The sequence below is a fragment of the Platalea leucorodia genome (assembly GCF_965183815.1).
Source record: "Platalea leucorodia genome assembly, chromosome: 1".
Classification (NCBI taxonomy): domain Eukaryota; kingdom Metazoa; phylum Chordata; class Aves; order Pelecaniformes; family Threskiornithidae; genus Platalea; species Platalea leucorodia.
The window spans coordinates 114,287,294-114,307,051 of record NC_138823.1 but is presented as its reverse complement, the minus strand read 5'-3'; positions in this window follow the sequence as shown (position 1 = coordinate 114,307,051).

Below are 19,758 nucleotides of genomic sequence, written 5' to 3'. Positions count from 1 at the left end.
TTGTTTGCTTTTCTTTGGGTTAGATTTTGACAAGCTTTTAGGGGGAGAGAGAGAGAGAGATGGTGCAGGTGGGGAGGAGGTGCTGACGAGCAGCGTCATTTTCCTGTGATGAAAACCATTCTGGATTATTGCAGGTGTTACTTGGCTGCCTTCTTGCTTTCCTTTTTTCCCTTTTCCCTTCTCCCTTTTTTTTCCCTTCTCCCTTTTATCTTTCCTTTTCCCTTTCCTTTCTTTTCCCTCTTTCCCTCTTTCCCTTACCTTTTCTTTTCTTCCTATGGCCAGATCCTGGGTTTCTGTCCCATCCCAAGTGCCTTGCAGTCCCACCACACAGAAGACACATCAAACCTCTCCCTCTGATTCCTCTTCCCACCTCCCCACACCGGTCACACACCTCTGTCTTCCGCTGCGTCTGGGTCACCAGGCCCTGTGGCAATGCTGATTTAGCCTTTACTGCTTACGGGCCAGGACCGGCTTTTTTCCCCCCCCTTCTACCTGGAATTATAAAGGTGCTTCCATACTCTTTGAGCAAGGAAGGACTTTTGAAAATAGTTAGAAAAGAAAGTTGCAACAAAATCGGGTAAGCTCAGCTCATTAATCTGCATTAAGCGTGCTTGCACGGGGGTTTGCGTGTACAGATACTCCAAAGTGACTGGTGAGAGACGATAGCGCGGCCAAAGCCAAGAGGTTCTGTCAGTTGTCAACACAAGTATGTAAGTAGTCTTCAGATTGCATTGAAGGCATCCAGAGTTGTAACACGGGGTCCTTCTCGTGCTCCCAGACGAGAGGCACCTTCCTTGCCCGACAAAGGGGGTTTAGCTAGCGTGTACTTCTGCTGCCTTTTCTTTCCTGGTACCCGCGCACAAACTGGAAGAGAAATGCAAGGAAACCCATTTGGGTAACGCCAGCCTAGCTAAATAAGCTTGCCCTTGCCCTTGCCCTTCCTCTTCACTTTCCCCTTCCCCTTCCTTTCCCTTCCCTCCCAATGAGTCGAATAACGATGAGGCTGATTTGATTGTATTTTTCGCACTCCGTTTCAGAGCAGATGCTGACAAGCAGGCAGACGGTGTGCACGTGGAGCCAGGAGCAGGCTGAGGCAAGGCTCACTTGAGCTTGAAAACACCTCACTTGAAGCCTGGCAAAGGGAAGGGAGAGCTACAGAATGCCGCAAATCCCCTACGTCATGTGGAAAGCCGGATGCATGATTATTATGGTTAATAAAAGATGAACTTTTGCCAGAAACAGGAAAGCAGGTGAGTGACTGACGCACGAGGAAGGCGCTCTGGAAACCAAATGGAAAAGTCTTAAGAATGTGATTTTTCTCTCTTTTTCTTGGGGATGAGTTCTTTCACGTGGATTTTTATTTTGGCATCTGAGAAAAACCAAGCCCAAAACGTTCCCACACCTAGTTTATAACTACTGTTTTCTCTTGTGTTTCTAAATTCTTTTCTTGTTTCAGCCTGTGAGAAGAGAGGACTGTCCCCAGTGTGACGTATCACGGGGGATGAGAAACTGAAAGAATATGGCAGCAGGAATAGCGGCCGAGCAGTCCCCGTTTCCTGAAGAGCGTGAATTTGAAGAATGAGCATCGGGACCGATCACCCACAAAAGACGAGGAGGAGGAGGTGCGTGGTATTTTCAAAAGTATTCCACTTCTGGATGCCAGTGCTGCTTTGTGGCATGCAAAACTGGCTCCGCTGTCCTTGGGCAGCGATGGGCAAGAGAGGCAGAGAGAGGCAGGGCACGAGCGGTGCCTCGGAGGCGCAGGAGCAGCAGGCAGGGACCGAGTGGAAAGGGCCCAGAGGAGCCCTGACAAGGGGCTGTGCTTAGTGCTAGAGAGGACAAGAAGCAACCCCGGGGGCCACCCTGGGCCCGCCCTGGGAGCCTGGAAATCTTCCTCCCCCCAGCTGCGGGGCACGAGGGCCACCTTCGTGGAGCAGGAGCAGCAGGCACCTGGCCAAAATGGCTCAAAGCAGCCCCGGCAAGTGCCCGTGCTCAATGCTGCGGAGGAAGGCAAAAACCCCCGGAGACACTTGCTAGCCTGCCGTGGGGAAAGAAAAGCCTTCCTCCCCGCAGCTGCAGGGCACGAAAGGCCATCTTGGTGGTGCGTGAGCAGCAGGCAGTAACGCAGCCAAAAGGGATGAGAGGAGCCCTGACAAGTGGTCATGCTCAGTGCTGCAGAGGAAGGCAAAAAACCCCCGGGGAGCAGTGCCAATGTGCCCCGGGGGAAAATTCCTTCCTGACCCCAGCGCTGGCGATCGGCTATTCCCTGAGCGCGTGAGCAAGACCTGCCTCCTCGTCCCACAGCCTGGTCACGCCTCCCAGGAGCTGCCCAAGCCCTCTTCTCCCTCACCCTGGAGCCACCTCAGGAGCTCCCGAGAGTGGCCAAATGTCCGCGGCCTGAGCGACCTCGGGGGCAAGAATCCTTCCCAGGCCTGGCAGGACACCAGTGGCTGCTCCAAAGCACTGGGAGCCCTTGCAACATCTCTGCCTCCCATTTCTTGCAGCTGCTGCCCCTGGCTCTGCAGGGGATGAGGACAGAGGGCTGTGCACTGCTCCTCAAGTGCTGCTGCAGAAGGCATTGCCTTGGTCTTGCCAGCGGGCTCGGTGGTTGTTGTCATCTCCTGAGGAGCTGGCGTCGGTTCCCTGAGGGCTGAAGCAGGATTTCCATCCATCCATCCAAAGGGCTTTGAAGGTGGCCCCGCCGGGAGCTGAGCTTGCAGCGGAGAAGCTCCAGCAGACTCGTCCAGCCTCTGGTCTTCTTCCCTGCAAGTAATTCCCCCGGCTCCTCAAGGACTTCCTCTGGGACGTCTTGGGCTGCGCCCAGGCCACCTATGGCAGCGGGACGCGGGACGATGCTCCCTTTTATCCTGCCCCGGGGCATTGTGACTGGTGCTTTGCCGGGTGGTGGCCCTGTGACATGGAGGTGACAGGGCCCCCCATGCACAGCCCCACGCGCCGCCCCTCCGCCCAGCATCCTCGGGAGGAAGGCCTTTGGGGTGCTGGCCCCCAGGCAGTCCCTGTGCCCAGGAGGCCCAGGGAGCTGTCCCTGCCCTTGGTGGCCGTGCTCTGGGCACAGTTGAAACCACCTAGGAATGGCGGTGGGATGAAATTCCTGATGAGGTTCTTCAGATAGAAAGGAACTTTTCTCTCCCCTCTCCCCTCTCCCTCTCCTCTTCAATAACTAAAAGAAACGCTGACAAACAATCCTCTGGCACACGCATGGTCATTCATGGGTCTGCAAAACCGGTGCAATGAGTGGAGAAAGCTGCCAGCCTATGCCAATTCAGTGAAAGAATGTCAAGCTTTTGATGCCAGCTCCATGTGAAGCGGCAGGCCCTCGCGCGTGGGGCAGATGGGGATGGGATGGCTGAGCAGGCAGAGGGAGGCTAGAGATGAATTCCCTTGCCAGGATGCCCCCTGTCCAGAGGGCTGTTAGGAAAAAGCCTTGGGGAAATTAGTTGCATTTCTTGCCGATGCAATCAGAGTGAGGTCATGAGAAACCAAGGGCTAAATGTTAAAAGAGCTTCCCCCCACCCTTCCCTCCTTCCCGGGCTGCAGGGGAATCCGGCGCCTGGAGCACCTCCTCCCCCTCCTTCTTGAACTGACCTTGGCGTCTGCAGAGTTGCTGCTCTCGCGTATTCTCACTCCTCTCTCCGGCTGCAGTCGCTGTTGCGCAGAACCATTTTCCCCTTCTGGAAGATGTTACCCCAGAGGCGTTACCAGCATCGCTGCTTGGCTCGGCCTTGGCCAGCGGCGGGTCCGTCTTGGAGCCGGCTGGCCTTGGCTCTATGGGACATGAGGGAAGCTTCTAGCAGCTTGTCACAGAAGCCACCCCTAGAGCCCCCCCGCTCCCAAACCCTTGCCACGCAAACCCAAGACACCCTGTTTTATTCCTCCCATTGGGATGAAGCTTTTTTCTCACCCGTCTCACGAGCTAGAGACGCGATGCCGCTCGCGTGCGCACTGGCCAAGAAGAGTGGCAGGTGAATGCTCTCCTCCTCCTTCTTTGCCCACTGCGAGGCAGGAAGCAGGTAGGAGAGATGAGCCCGTGGCTTGTGTCCTGGCAAAGGGAGTAGGGCTGCAAGCTGGGGGCAATGAAGCCCTCTCTCCTTTTTTGTCTAGAAGGGCTTTGCTGTTCTGAATCCCCAGAGTAGCAGTAGTGAAGTGCGTGTGGGAGATGGGCAGAGGATGATTTTCCCGGTGGTATTGGGTGAGGAAAAGAATGTGAGTGTTGTGGCAGAGCCCCATGCAGAGCCAGCCCCGCGCCTTCTCTTCTGCCAGCCGCGCAGCGGCAGTTCCCTGGGCCTGCCCGTGTGTGCCCCGGCCCCTCGGCATCTCGAAGGCGCTGGGCTGGGCCCGCACCGCTGGTGTCGGTGCCTCTCCTGTGCTGGGGAGAGCAGACCGGGACACGGGAGCGCGCGTGCAGCCTCCAAAGTGCCGAATGAGAGAGGAGAGCCTTTTGTGTGGTTAAACGGGGTTTTTTATTGGGTTGTATTGGGTTTTTAATTGGGTTTGATTGGGTTTTTATTGGCTTTTGACTTGTTTCTTGGCCAATGTTGCTGTCTCCGCCATCTGGACTGTTTGCGGGGATGGGGCATCTAGCTGCTTTGATGGTCTGTTGCTGTTGTCTGCGCAGTGCCAGGGCGGGTGTGGCTTCATCTTCACCCCCCCGTTGGGTAGCTGAGGCGAGAGCTAGCTGAGGACAGCCACCCGCCACTGGCTTTCTCATCCTCAGACTGCCCAAATGCCACCTCCAGGCCCCAATAGCCTCGGAGGTGCTCCAGGGGAGTCCAACAGGCTCTGGCGGTGTCCGGTGGTCTCCGAGGGTCTCCGGTGGTCTCCAGCGGTGTCCGGTGGTCTCCGAGGGTCTCCGATGGTCTCCAGCGGTGTCCGGTGGTCTCCGAGGGTCTCCGGCGGTGTCCAGCGTTGTCCGTCGGTGTCCGTCAGTCTGCGATGGTCTGCGTCGGTCTCCGGTGGGCCTGAAGGACTCCTCCTGGTGCTATGGCGCTGCCGGGCAGAGGATGGCAGCCCCTCTCCTCGCCTCTTGGCCAGGGCTGAGGGCAGAGGAGATGCCCCCGTTGCTGAGGGGCGTGGGTGGGGGGTGGGAAAGCAGGGCTCATGTGGGGCTTGACGGCCGGGTGATGTTCCCGCTGAGCCTGGCGGCTGTCGGCGTGGCTGGTGCCGTGAGGGCTAGCGTCGGCTGCGGGGGTGGCGCCGCTTGTTGGGAGCTGGGTGCCTGGAGGGTCCCCGCGAGGCCGTGGCGGTCTTGCGGCGCTTTGGGCACCATGGTGCTGGAGGCAGCCCGGCCATGGTGGTGTAGTGCCCCATCAGGCCTGCGGAGGGTGGGTCCACCTCCATTGGCTCGTCCTCTGCAGGTGGATCCACCTCCATGGGCTCCTCCTCGGCATTGCGTGACGGGTCGACCTCCATGGGCTCGACTCGCCTGCCAGAGGTGCTGCTGCTCCCGTCAGCCCGTTGGCGTTTTTTGGGCTGTGGAGGCATCCCGAGTGGCTCCAATGAGCTCTTGTGTCTCGTCCCACTCAATGTGGGCTTGTCTGGGTCCTCCTCTCCCAAGCAGGCTTGGTGTCAGAGTGGCTAGGTGCTCCGGGAGCTGTGGGCCAGCCGCAGGGGTGCCTGCTTGTGCAACGGAAGGCTGGTGACGTCACCAACGGCCACTGCTGTGGGGGGGACGGTGGCCCCTGAGGCCCTGAAGGCCGCGTTGCGGGGGGCCATTTTGGTCGTCGGAGAGAAGGGCTGTCCCTGGGGCAGCGGGCCTTCTCCCCATCTCCCCTTGTGTGGCCTGGGCTCCAGCCCCCTCCTCGTGCCAGGCCTGGGGTCCCCTGAAGGGGCCAGTGGCCACGGTGTCCCAGGAGGGTCGGGGAGGCCGCATCGCCCTGCAAGCGCCGGGCTCCCTGCAAGTGACATCGTCCCCGCAGCCGCCAGTAGCAGAGAGGGGCAGAGGGGAGGAGAGGGCCTGGCGTCGTGCGGGCTGCTGCGCGGGGGCGTCAGGAGGAGCGCGTTGTAGGGCCGCCGAGGTGCTTGGGGCGTGGAGGTGGGGTTTTGGGTCTGAGGACGGGAAGGCCCCTGGGGGATTGCTGTCCGCGGCTCCTTCTTGCCTCAGCTACCGAATGGGTGGGTGAAGGCGAAGGCAGAGCCGCCCTGGCGTTGCAGAAAGGGTAGCTGCAGACCAGTGGGGAGTCTAGAGCAGCCCGCAGGACGGATTTGATCGTGGCTCCGGGCTCTTGCGGGGAGTGCTGAGGGCGAAGGGTGTGCAGGTACTTCTTGTCGCCCACCAAGTGGATTCCCGTGTACCTCAAGCAGCGTAAAAGCTGTTGAGAGCACGCCATGAGTGAAGGAGTCAAGGGAGGTGTTTTTCTTTGCTCCCCAGTGGCTGGATGAGAAACAGTCGGCAACGAGATCTGTGGCTGCCCGTGGTTGCAAGGAGGCAAAGGAAGCTGGGTGTGAAGGCGTTCCTGGTGACGGCTTGCTGTGCCTGCGCTGCCGTGGTGAGAGCAGATGCCACCGTGCCCCTTGCGCCCGTGCCGTGCCGGTCCTCTGCTTTCCTGGCTTGCGTAGCTGCAGAAGGCAATAGCGCCTTTGAAACTGTGCACTGGTGTCCTGGGGGAAGGCGTCGTCTCTCCGCTCTTCAATAGTTTCCTTTCTCCCTTTGGCTTGTGCTTTTTGGTCACGGCCTCTGTGCAGAGCACCTCTTTAGGGGATTGTTTGCTTTTCTTTGGGTTAGATTTTGACAAGCTTTTAGGGAGAGAGAGAGAGAGATGGTGCAGGTGGGAAGGAGGTGCTGACGAGCAGCGTCATTTTCCTGTGATGAAAACCATTCTGGATTATTGCAGGTGTTACTTGGCTGCCTTCTTGCTTTCCTTTTTTCCCTTTTCCCTTCTCCCTTTTTTTTCCCTTCTCCCTTTTATCTTTCCTTTTCCCTTTCCTTTCTTTTCCCTCTTTCCCTCTTTCCCTTACCTTTTCTTTTCTTCCTATGGCCAGATCCTGGGTTTCTGTCCCATCCCAAGTGCCTTGCAGTCCCACCACACAGAAGACACATCAAACCTCTCCCTCTGATTCCTCTTCCCACCTCCCCACACCGGTCACACACCTCTGTCTTCCGCTGCGTCTGGGTCACCAGGCCCTGTGGCAATGCTGATTTAGCCTTTACTGCTTACGGGCCAGGACCGGCTTTTTTCCCCCCCCTTCTACCTGGAATTATAAAGGTGCTTCCATACTCTTTGAGCAAGGAAGGACTTTTGAAAATAGTTAGAAAAGAAAGTTGCAACAAAATCGGGTAAGCTCAGCTCATTAATCTGCATTAAGCGTGCTTGCACGGGGGTTTGCGTGTACAGATACTCCAAAGTGACTGGTGAGAGACGATAGCGCGGCCAAAGCCAAGAGGTTCTGTCAGTTGTCAACACAAGTATGTAAGTAGTCTTCAGATTGCATTGAAGGCATCCAGAGTTGTAACACGGGGTCCTTCTCGTGCTCCCAGCCGAGAGGCACCTTCCTTGCCCGACAAAGGGGGTTTAGCTAGCGTGTACTTCTGCTGCCTTTTCTTTCCTGGTACCCGCGCACAAACTGGAAGAGAAATGCAAGGAAACCCATTTGGGTAACGCCAGCCTAGCTAAATAAGCTTGCCCTTGCCCTTGCCCTTCCTCTTCACTTTCCCCTTCCCCTTCCTTTCCCTTCCCTCCCAATGAGTCGAATAACGATGAGGCTGATTTGATTGTATTTTTCGCACTCCGTTTCAGAGCAGATGCTGACAAGCAGGCAGACGGTGTGCACGTGGAGCCAGGAGCAGGCTGAGGCAAGGCTCACTTGAGCTTGAAAACACCTCACTTGAAGCCTGGCAAAGGGAAGGGAGAGCTACAGAATGCCGCAAATCCCCTACGTCATGTGGAGAGCCGGATGCATGATTATTATGGTTAATAAAAGATGAACCTTTGCCAGAAACAGGAAAGCAGGTGAGTGACTGACGCACGAGGAAGGCGCTCTGGAAACCAAATGGAAAAGTCTTAAGAATGTGATTTTTCTCTCTTTTTTCTTGGGGATGAGTTCTTTCACGTGGATTTTTATTTTGGCATCTGAGAAAAACCAAGCCCAAAACGTTCCCACACCTAGTTTATAACTACTGTTTTCTCTTGTGTTTCTAAATTCTTTTCTTGTTTCAGCCTGTGAGAAGAGAGGACTGTCCCCAGTGTGACGTATCACGGAGGATGAGAAACTGAAAGAATATGGCAGCAGGAATAGCGGCCGAGCAGTCCCCGTTTCCTGAAGAGCGTGAATTTGAAGAATGAGGATCGGGACCGATCACCCACAAAAGACGAGGAGGAGGAGGTGCGTGGTATTTTCAAAAGTATTCCACTTCTGGATGCCAGTGCTGCTTTGTGGCATGCAAAACTGGCTCCGCTGTCCTTGGGCAGCGATGGGCAAGAGAGGCAGAGAGAGGCAGGGCACGAGCGGTGCCTCGGAGGCGCAGGAGCAGCAGGCAGGGACCGAGCGGAAAGGGCCCAGAGGAGCCCTGACAAGGGGCTGTGCTTAGTGCTAGAGAGGACAAGAAGCAACCCCGGGGGCCACCCTGGGCCCGCCCTGGGAGCCTGGAAAGCTTCCTCCCCCCGGCTGCGGGGCACGAGGGCCACCTTCGTGGAGCAGGAGCAGCAGGCACCTGGCCAAAATGGCTCAAAGCAGCCCCGGCAAGTGCCCGTACTCAACGCTGCGGAGGAAGGCAAAAACCCCCGGAGACACTTGCTAGCCTGCCGTGGGGAAAGAAAAGCCTTCCTCCCCGCAGCTGCAGGGCACGAAAGGCCATCTTGGTGGTGCGTGAGCAGCAGGCAGTAACGCAGCCAAAAGGGATGAGAGGAGCCCTGACAAGTGGTCATGCTCAGTGCTGCAGAGGAAGGCAAAAAACCCCCGGGGAGCAGTGCCAATGTGCCCCGGGGGAAAATTCCTTCCTGACCCCAGCGCTGGCGATCGGCTATTCCCTGAGCGCGTGAGCAAGACCTGCCTCCTCGTCCCACAGCCTGGTCACGCCTCCCAGGAGCTGCCCAAGCCCTCTTCTCCCTCACCCTGGAGCCACCTCAGGAGCTCCCGAGAGTGGCCAAATGTCCGCGGCCTGAGCGACCTCGGGGGCAAGAATCCTTCCCAGGCCTGGCAGGACACCAGTGGCTGCTCCAAAGCACTGGGAGCCCTTGCAACATCTCTGCCTCCCATTTCTTGCAGCTGCTGCCCCTGGCTCTGCAGGGGATGAGGACAGAGGGCTGTGCACTGCTCCTCAAGTGCTGCTGCAGAAGGCATTGCCTTGGTCTTGCCAGCGGGCTCGGTGGTTGTTGTCATCTCCTGAGGAGCTGGCGTCGGTTCCCTGAGGGCTGAAGCAGGATTTCCATCCATCCATCCAAAGGGCTTTGAAGGTGGCCCCGCCGGGAGCTGAGCTTGCAGCGGAGAAGCTCCAGCAGACTCGTCCAGCCTCTGGTCTTCTTCCCTGCAAGTAATTCCCCCGGCTCCTCAAGGACTTCCTCTGGGACGTCTTGGGCTGCGCCCAGGCCACCTATGGCAGCGGGACGCGGGACGATGCTCCCTTTTATCCTGCCCCGGGGCATTGTGACTGGTGCTTTGCCGGGTGGTGGCCCTGTGACATGGAGGTGACAGGGCCCCCCATGCACAGCCCCACCCGCCGCCCAGCATCCTCGGGAGGAAGGCCTTTGGGGTGCTGGCCCCCAGGCAGTCCCTGTGCCCAGGAGGCCCAGGGAGCTGTCCCTGCCCTTGGTGGCCGTGCTCTGGGCACAGTTGAAACCACCTAGGAATGGCGGTGGGATGAAATTCCTGATGAGGTTCTTCAGATAGAAAGGAACTTTTCTCTCCCCTCTCCCCTCTCCCTCTCCTCTTCAATAACTAAAAGAAACGCTGACAAACAATCCTCTGGCACACGCATGGTCATTCATGGGTCTGCAAAACCGGTGCAATGAGTGGAGAAAGCTGCCAGCCTATGCCAATTCAGTGAAAGAATGTCAAGCTTTTGATGCCAGCTCCATGTGAAGCGGCAGGCCCTCGCACGTGGGGCAGATGGGGATGGGATGGCTGAGCAGGCAGAGGGAGGCTAGAGATGAATTCCCTTGCCAGGATGCCCCCTGTCCAGAGGGCTGTTAGGAAAAAGCCTTGGGGAAATTAGTTGCATTTCTTGCCGATGCAATCAGAGTGAGGTCATGAGAAACCAAGGGCTAAATGTTAAAAGAGCTTCCCCCCACCCTTCCCTCCTTCCCGGGCTGCAGGGGAATCCGGCGCCTGGAGCACCTCCTCCCCCTCCTTCTTGAACTGACCTTGGCGTCTGCAGAGTTGCTGCTCTCGCGTATTCTCACGCCTCTCTCCGGCTGCAGTCGCTGTTGCGCAGAACCATTTTCCCCTTCTGGAAGATGTTACCCCAGAGGCGTTACCAGCATCGCTGCTTGGCTCGGCCTTGGCCAGCGGCGGGTCCGTCTTGGAGCCGGCTGGCCTTGGCTCTATGGGACATGAGGGAAGCTTCTAGCAGCTTGTCACAGAAGCCACCCCTAGAGCCCCCCCGCTCCCAAACCCTTGCCACGCAAACCCAAGACACCCTGTTTTATTCCTCCCATTGGGATGAAGCTTTTTTCTCACCCGTCTCACGAGCTAGAGACGCGATGCCGCTCGCGTGCGCACTGGCCAAGAAGAGTGGCAGGTGAATGCTCTCCTCCTCCTTCTTTGCCCACTGCGAGGCAGGAAGCAGGTAGGAGAGATGAGCCCGTGGCTTGTGTCCTGGCAAAGGGAGTAGGGCTGCAAGCTGGGGGCAATGAAGCCCTCTCTCCTTTTTTGTCTAGAAGGGCTTTGCTGTTCTGAATCCCCAGAGTAGCAGTAGTGAAGTGCGTGTGGGAGATGGGCAGAGGATGATTTTCCCGGTGGTATTGGGTGAGGAAAAGAATGTGAGTGTTGTGGCAGAGCCCCATGCAGAGCCAGCCCCGCGCCTTCTCTTCTGCCAGCCGCGCAGCGGCAGTTCCCTGGGCCTGCCCGTGTGTGCCCCGGCCCCTCGGCATCTCGAAGGCGCTGGGCTGGGCCCGCACCGCCGGTGTCGGTGCCTCTCCTGTGCTGGGGAGAGCAGACCGGGACACGGGAGCGCGCGTGCAGCCTCCAAAGTGCCGAATGAGAGAGGAGAGCCTTTTGTGTGGTTAAACGGGGTTTTTTATTGGGTTGTATTGGGTTTTTAATTGGGTTTGATTGGGTTTTTATTGGCTTTTGACTTGTTTCTTGGCCAATGTTGCTGTCTCCGCCATCTGGACTGTTTGCGGGGATGGGGCATCTAGCTGCTTTGATGGTCTGTTGCTGTTGTCTGCGCAGTGCCAGGGCGGGTGTGGCTTCATCTTCACCCCCCCGTTGGGTAGCTGAGGTGAGAGCTAGCTGAGGACAGCCACCCGCCACTGGCTTTCTCATCCTCAGACTGCCCAAATGCCACCTCCAGGCCCCAATAGCCTCGGAGGCGCTCCAGGGGAGTCCAACAGGCTCTGGCGGTGTCCGGTGGTCTCCGAGGGTGTCCGGTGGTCTCCGGGGGTCTCCAGCGGTGTCCGGTGGTCTCCGAGGGTCTCCGATGGTCTCCCGCGGTGTCCGGTGGTCTCCGGGGGTCTCCAGCGGTGTCCGGTGGTCTCCGAGGGTCTCCGGCGGTGTCCAGCGTTGTCCGTCGGTGTCCGTCAGTCTGCGATGGTCTGCGTCGGTCTCCGGTGGGCCTGAAGGACTCCTCCTGGTGCTATGGCGCTGCCGGGCAGAGGATGGCAGCCCCTCTCCTCGCCTCTTGGCCAGGGCTGAGGGCAGAGGAGATGCCCCCGTTGCTGAGGGGTGTGGGTGGGGGGTGGGAAAGCAGGGCTCATGTGGGGCTTGACGGCCGGGTGATGTTCCCGCTGAGCCTGGCGGCTGTCGGCGTGGCTGGTGCCGTGAGGGCTAGCGTCGGCTGCGGGGGTGGCGCCGCTTGTTGGGAGCTGGGTGCCTGGAGGGTCCCCGCGAGGCCGTGGCGGTCTTGCGGCGCTTTGGGCACCATGGTGCTGGAGGCAGCCCGGCCATGGTGGTGTAGTGCCCCATCAGGCCTGCGGAGGGTGGGTCCACCTCCATTGGCTCGTCCTCTGCAGGTGGATCCACCTCCATGGGCTCCTCCTCGGCATTGCGTGGCGGGTCGACCTCCATGGGCTCGACTCGCCTGCCAGAGGTGCTGCTGCTCCCGTCAGCCCGTTGGCGTTTTTTGGGCTGTGGAGGCATCCCGAGTGGCTCCAATGAGCTCTTGTGTCTCGTCCCACTCAATGTGGGCTTGTCCGGGTCCTCCTCTCCCAAGCAGGCTTGGTGTCAGAGTGGCTAGGTGCTCCGGGAGCTGTGGGCCAGCCGCAGGGGTGCCTGCTTGTGCAACGGAAGGCTGGTGACGTCACCAACGGCCACTGCTGTGGGGGGGACGGTGGCCCCTGAGGCCCTGAAGGCCGCGTTGCGGGGGGCCATTTTGGTCGTCGGAGAGAAGGGCTGTCCCTGGGGCAGCGGGCCTTCTCCCCATCTCCCCTTGTGTGGCCTGGGCTCCAGCCCCCTCCTCGTGCCGGGCCTGGGGTCCCCTGAAGGGGCCAGTGGCCACGGTGTCCCAGGAGGGTCGGGGAGGCCGCATCGCCCTGCAAGCGCCGGGCTCCCTGCAAGTGGCATCGTCCCCGCAGCCGCCAGTAGCAGAGAGGGGCAGAGGGGAGGAGAGGGCCTGGCGTCGTGCGGGCTGTGATCTGTGGCTGCCCGTGGTTGCAAGGAGGCAAAGGAAGCTGGGTGTGAAGGCGTTCCTGGTGACGGCTTGCTGTGCCTGCGCTGCCGTGGTGAGAGCAGATGCCACCGTGCCCCTTGCGCCCGTGCCGTGCCGGTCCTCTGCTTTCCTGGCTTGCGTAGCTGCAGAAGGCAATAGCGCCTTTGAAACTGTGCACTGGTGTCCTGGGGGAAGGCGTCGTCTCTCCGCTCTTCAATAGTTTCCTTTCTCCCTTTGGCTCGTGCTTTTTGGTCACGGCCTCTGTGCAGAGCACCTCTTTAGGGGATTGTTTGCTTTTCTTTGGGTTAGATTTTGACAAGCTTTTAGGGAGAGAGAGAGAGAGATGGTGCAGGTGGGGAGGAGGTGCTGACGAGCAGCGTCATTTTCCTGTGATGAAAACCATTCTGGATTATTGCAGGTGTTACTTGGCTGCCTTCTTGCTTTCCTTTTTTCCCTTTTCCCTTCTCCCTTTTTTTTCCCTTCTCCCTTTTATCTTTCCTTTTCCCTTTCCTTTCTTTTCCCTCTTTCCCTCTTTCCCTTACCTTTTCTTTTCTTCCTATGGCCAGATCCTGGGTTTCTGTCCCATCCCAAGTGCCTTGCAGTCCCACCACACAGAAGACACATCAAACCTCTCCCTCTGATTCCTCTTCCCACCTCCCCACACCGGTCACACACCTCTGTCTTCCGCTGCGTCTGGGTCACCAGGCCCTGTGGCAATGCTGATTTAGCCTTTACTGCTTACGGGCCAGGACCGGCTTTTTTCCCCCCCTTCTACCTGGAATTATAAAGGTGCTTCCATACTCCTTGAGCAAGGAAGGACTTTTGAAAATAGTTAGAAAAGAAAGTTGCAACAAAATCGGGTAAGCTCAGCTCATTAATCTGCATTAAGCGTGCTTGCACGGGGGTTTGCGTGTACAGATACTCCAAAGTGACTGGTGAGAGACGATAGCGCGGCCAAAGCCAAGAGGTTCTGTCAGTTGTCAACACAAGTATGTAAGTAGTCTTCAGATTGCATTGAAGGCATCCAGAGTTGTAACACGGGGTCCTTCTCGTGCTCCCAGCCGAGAGGCACCTTCCTTGCCCGACAAAGGGGGTTTAGCTAGCGTGTACTTCTGCTGCCTTTTCTTTCCTGGTACCCGCGCACACACTGGACGAAAAATGCAAGGAAACCCATTTGGGTAACGCCAGCCTAGCTAAATAAGCTTGCCCTTGCCCTTGCCCTTGCCCTTCCTCTTCACTTTCCCCATCCCCTTCCCTTCCCTTCCCTCCCAATGAGTCGAATAACAATGAGGCTGATTTGATTGTATTTTTCGCACTCCGTTTCAGAGCAGATGCTGACAAGCAGGCAGACGGTGTGCACGTGGAGCCAGGAGCAGGCTGAGGCAAGGCTCACTTGAGCTTGAAAACACCTCACTTGAAGCCTGGCAAAGGGAAGGGAGAGCTACAGAATGCCGCAAATCCCCTACGTCATGTGGAGAGCCGCATGCATGATTATTATGGTTAATAAAAGATGAACCTTTGCCAGAAACAGGAAAGCAGGTGAGTGACTGACGCACGAGGAAGGCGCTCTGGAAACCAAATGGAAAAGTCTTAAGAATGTGATTTTTCTCTCTTTTTTCTTGGGGATGAGTTCTTTCACGTGGATTTTTATTTTGGCATCTGAGAAAAACCAAGCCCAAAACGTTCCCACACCTAGTTTATAACTACTGTTTTCTCTTGTGTTTCTAAATTCTTTTCTTGTTTCAGCCTGTGAGAAGAGAGGACTGTCCCCAGTGTGACGTATCACGGAGGATGAGAAACTGAAAGAATATGGCAGCAGGAATAGCGGCTGAGCAGTCCCCGTTTCCTGAAGAGCGTGAATTTGAAGAATGAGGATCGGGACCGATCACCCACAAAAGACGAGGAGGAGGAGGTGCGTGGTATTTTCAAAAGTATTCCACTTCTGGATGCCAGTGCTGCTTTGTGGCATGCAAAACTGGCTCCGCTGTCCTTGGGCAGCGATGGGCAAGAGAGGCAGAGAGAGGCAGGGCACGAGCGGTGCCTCGGAGGCGCAGGAGCAGCAGGCAGGGACCGAGCGGAAAGGGCCCAGAGGAGCCCTGACAAGGGGCTGTGCTTAGTGCTAGAGAGGACAAGAAGCAACCCCGGGGGCCACCCTGGGCCCGCCCTGGGAGCCTGGAAATCTTCCTCCCCCCAGCTGCGGGGCACGAGGGCCACCTTCGTGGAGCAGGAGCAGCAGGCACCTGGCCAAAATGGCTCAAAGCAGCCCCGGCAAGTGCCCGTGCTCAATGCTGCGGAGGAAGGCAAAAACCCCCGGAGACACTTGCTAGCCTGCCGTGGGGAAAGAAAAGCCTTCCTCCCCGCAGCTGCAGGGCACGAAAGGCCATCTTGGTGGTGCGTGAGCAGCAGGCAGTAACGCAGCCAAAAGGGATGAGAGGAGCCCTGACAAGTGGTCATGCTCAGTGCTGCAGAGGAAGGCAAAAAACCCCCGGGGAGCAGTGCCAATGTGCCCCGGGGGAAAATTCCTTCCTGACCCCAGCGCTGGCGATCGGCTATTCCCTGAGCGCGTGAGCAAGACCTGCCTCCTCGTCCCACAGCCTGGTCACGCCTCCCAGGAGCTGCCCAAGCCCTCTTCTCCCTCACCCTGGAGCCACCTCAGGAGCTCCCGAGAGTGGCCAAATGTCCGCGGCCTGAGCGACCTCGGGGTCAAGAATCCTTCCCAGGCCTGGCAGGACACCAGTGGCTGCTCCAAAGCACTGGGAGCCCTTGCAACATCTCTGCCTCCCATTTCTTGCAGCTGCTGCCCCTGGCTCTGCAGGGGATGAGGACAGAGGGCTGTGCACTGCTCCTCAAGTGCTGCTGCAGAAGGCATTGCCTTGGTCTTGCCAGCGGGCTCGGTGGTTGTTGTCATCTCCTGAGGAGCTGGCGTCGGTTCCCTGAGGGCTGAAGCAGGATTTCCATCCATCCATCCAAAGGGCTTTGAAGGTGGCCCCGCCGGGAGCTGAGCTTGCAGCGGAGAAGCTCCAGCAGACTCGTCCAGCCTCTGGTCTTCTTCCCTGCAAGTAATTCCCCCGGCTCCTCAAGGACTTCCTCTGGGACGTCTTGGGCTGCGCCCAGGCCACCTATGGCAGCGGGACGCGGGACGATGCTCCCTTTTATCCTGCCCCGGGGCATTGTGACTGGTGCTTTGCCGGGTGGTGGCCCTGTGACATGGAGGTGACAGGGCCCCCCATGCACAGCCCCACCCGCCGCCCAGCATCCTCGGGAGGAAGGCCTTTGGGGTGCTGGCCCCCAGGCAGTCCCTGTGCCCAGGAGGCCCAGGGAGCTGTCCCTGCCCTTGGTGGCCGTGCTCTGGGCACAGTTGAAACCACCTAGGAATGGCGGTGGGATGAAATTCCTGATGAGGTTCTTCAGATAGAAAGGAACTTTTCTCTCCCCTCTCCCCTCTCCCTCTCCTCTTCAATAACTAAAAGAAACGCTGACAAACAATCCTCTGGCACACGCATGGTCATTCATGGGTCTGCAAAACCGGTGCAATGAGTGGAGAAAGCTGCCAGCCTATGCCAATTCAGTGAAAGAATGTCAAGCTTTTGATGCCAGCTCCATGTGAAGCGGCAGGCCCTCGCACGTGGGGCAGACGGGGATGGGATGGCTGAGCAGGCAGAGGGAGGCTAGAGATGAATTCCCTTGCCAGGATGCCCCCTGTCCAGAGGGCTGTTAGGAAAAAGCCTTGGGGAAATTAGTTGCATTTCTTGCCGATGCAATCAGAGTGAGGTCATGAGAAACCAAGGGCTAAATGTTAAAAGAGCTTCCCCCCACCCTTCCCTCCTTCCCGGGCTGCAGGGGAATCCGGCGCCTGGAGCACCTCCTCCCCCTCCTTCTTGAACTGACCTTGGCGTCTGCAGAGTTGCTGCTCTCGCGTATTCTCACGCCTCTCTCCGGCTGCAGTCGCTGTTGCGCAGAACCATTTTCCCCTTCTGGAAGATGTTACCCCAGAGGCGTTACCAGCATCGCTGCTTGGCTCGGCCTTGGCCAGCGGCGGGTCCGTCTTGGAGCCGGCTGGCCTTGGCTCTATGGGACATGAGGGAAGCTTCTAGCAGCTTGTCACAGAAGCCACCCCTAGAGCCCCCCCGCTCCCAAACCCTTGCCACGCAAACCCAAGACACCCTGTTTTATTCCTCCCATTGGGATGAAGCTTTTTTCTCACCCGTCTCACGAGCTAGAGACGCGATGCCGCTCGCGTGCGCACTGGCCAAGAAGAGTGGCAGGTGAATGCTCTCCTCCTCCTTCTTTGCCCACTGCGAGGCAGGAAGCAGGTAGGAGAGATGAGCCCGTGGCTTGTGTCCTGGCAAAGGGAGTAGGGCTGCAAGCTGGGGGCAATGAAGCCCTCTCTCCTTTTTTGTCTAGAAGGGCTTTGCTGTTCTGAATCCCCAGAGTAGCAGTAGTGAAGTGCGTGTGGGAGATGGGCAGAGGATGATTTTCCCGGTGGTATTGGGTGAGGAAAAGAATGTGAGTGTTGTGGCAGAGCCCCATGCAGAGCCAGCCCCGCGCCTTCTCTTCTGCCAGCCGCGCAGCGGCAGTTCCCTGGGCCTGCCCGTGTGTGCCCCGGCCCCTCGGCATCTCGAAGGCGCTGGGCTGGGCCCGCACCGCCGGTGTCGGTGCCTCTCCTGTGCTGGGGAGAGCAGACCGGGACACGGGAGCGCGCGTGCAGCCTCCAAAGTGCCGAATGAGAGAGGAGAGCCTTTTGTGTGGTTAAACGGGGTTTTTTATTGGGTTGTATTGGGTTTTTAATTGGGTTTGATTGGGTTTTTATTGGCTTTTGACTTGTTTCTTGGCCAATGTTGCTGTCTCCGCCATCTGGACTGTTTGCGGGGATGGGGCATCTAGCTGCTTTGATGGTCTGTTGCTGTTGTCTGCGCAGTGCCAGGGCGGGTGTGGCTTCATCTTCACCCCCCCGTTGGGTAGCTGAGGCGAGAGCTAGCTGAGGACAGCCACCCGCCACTGGCTTTCTCATCCTCAGACTGCCCAAATGCCACCTCCAGGCCCCAATAGCCTCGGAGGTGCACCAGGGGAGTCCAACAGGCTCTGGTGGTGTCCGGTGGTCTCCGAGGGTCTCCGATGGTCTCCCGCGGTGTCCGGTGGTCTCCGGGGGTCTCCAGCGGTGTCCGGTGGTCTCCGAGGGTCTCCGGCGGTGTCCAGCGTTGTCCGTCGGTGTCCGTCAGTCTGCGATGGTCTGCGTCGGTCTCCGGTGGGCCTGAAGGACTCCTCCTGGTGCTATGGCGCTGCCGGGCAGAGGATGGCAGCCCCTCTCCTCGCCTCTTGGCCAGGGCTGAGGGCAGAGGAGATGCCCCCGTTGCTGAGGGGCGTGGGTGGGGGGTGGGAAAGCAGGGCTCATGTGGGGCTTGACGGCCGGGTGATGTTCCCGCTGAGCCTGGCGGCTGTCGGCGTGGCTGGTGCCGTGAGGGCTAGCGTCGGCTGCGGGGGTGGCGCCGCTTGTTGGGAGCTGGGTGCCTGGAGGGTCCCCGCGAGGCCGTGGCGGTCTTGCGGCGCTTTGGGCACCATGGTGCTGGAGGCAGCCCGGCCATGGTGGTGTAGTGCCCCATCAGGCCTGCGGAGGGTGGGTCCACCTCCATTGGCTCGTCCTCTGCAGGTGGATCCACCTCCATGGGCTCCTCCTCGGCATTGCGTGGCGGGTCGACCTCCATGGGCTCGACTCGCCTGCCAGAGGTGCTGCTGCTCCCGTCAGCCCGTTGGCGTTTTTTGGGCTGTGGAGGCATCCCGAGTGGCTCCAATGAGCTCTTGTGTCTCGTCCCACTCAATGTGGGCTTGTCCGGGTCCTCCTCTCCCAAGCAGGCTTGGTGTCAGAGTGGCTAGGTGCTCCGGGAGCTGTGGGCCAGCCGCAGGGGTGCCTGCTTGTGCAACGGAAGGCTGGTGACGTCACCAACGGCCACTGCTGTGGGGGGGACGGTGGCCCCTGAGGCCCTGAAGGCCGCGTTGCGGGGGGCCATTTTGGTCGTCGGAGAGAAGGGCTGTCCCTGGGGCAGCGGGCCTTCTCCCCATCTCCCCTTGTGTGGCCTGGGCTCCAGCCCCCTCCTCGTGCCGGGCCTGGGGTCCCCTGAAGGGGCCAGTGGCCACGGTGTCCCAGGAGGGTCGGGGAGGCCGCATCGCCCTGCAAGCGCCGGGCTCCCTGCAAGTGGCATCGTCCCCGCAGCCGCCAGTAGCAGAGAGGGGCAGAGGGGAGGAGAGGGCCTGGCGTCGTGCGGGCTGTGATCTGTGGCTGCCCGTGGTTGCAAGGAGGCAAAGGAAGCTGGGTGTGAAGGCGTTCCTGGTGACGGCTTGCTGTGCCTGCGCTGCCGTGGTGAGAGCAGATGCCACCGTGCCCCTTGCGCCCGTGCCGTGCCGGCCCTCTGCTTTCCTGGCTTGCGTAGCTGCAGAAGGCAATAGCGCCTTTGAAACTGTGCACTGGTGTCCTGGGGGAAGGCGTCGTCTCTCCGCTCTTCAATAGTTTCCTTTCTCCCTTTGGCTCGTGCTTTTTGGTCACGGCCTCTGTGCAGAGCACCTCTTTAGGGGATTGTTTGCTTTTCTTTGGGTTAGATTTTGACAAGCTTTTAGGGAGAGAGAGAGAGAGATGGTGCAGGTGGGGAGGAGGTGCTGACGAGCAGCGTCATTTTCCTGTGATGAAAACCATTCTGGATTATTGCAGGTGTTACTTGGCTGCCTTCTTGCTTTCCTTTTTTCCCTTTTCCCTTCTCCCTTTTTTTTCCCTTCTCCCTTTTATCTTTCCTTTTCCCTTTCCTTTCTTTTCCCTCTTTCCCTCTTTCCCTTACCTTTTCTTTTCTTCCTATGGCCAGATCCTGGGTTTCTGTCCCATCCCAAGTGCCTTGCAGTCCCACCACACAGAAGACACATCAAACCTCTCCCTCTGATTCCTCTTCCCACCTCCCCACACCGGTCACACACCTCTGTCTTCCGCTGCGTCTGGGTCACCAGGCCCTGTGGCA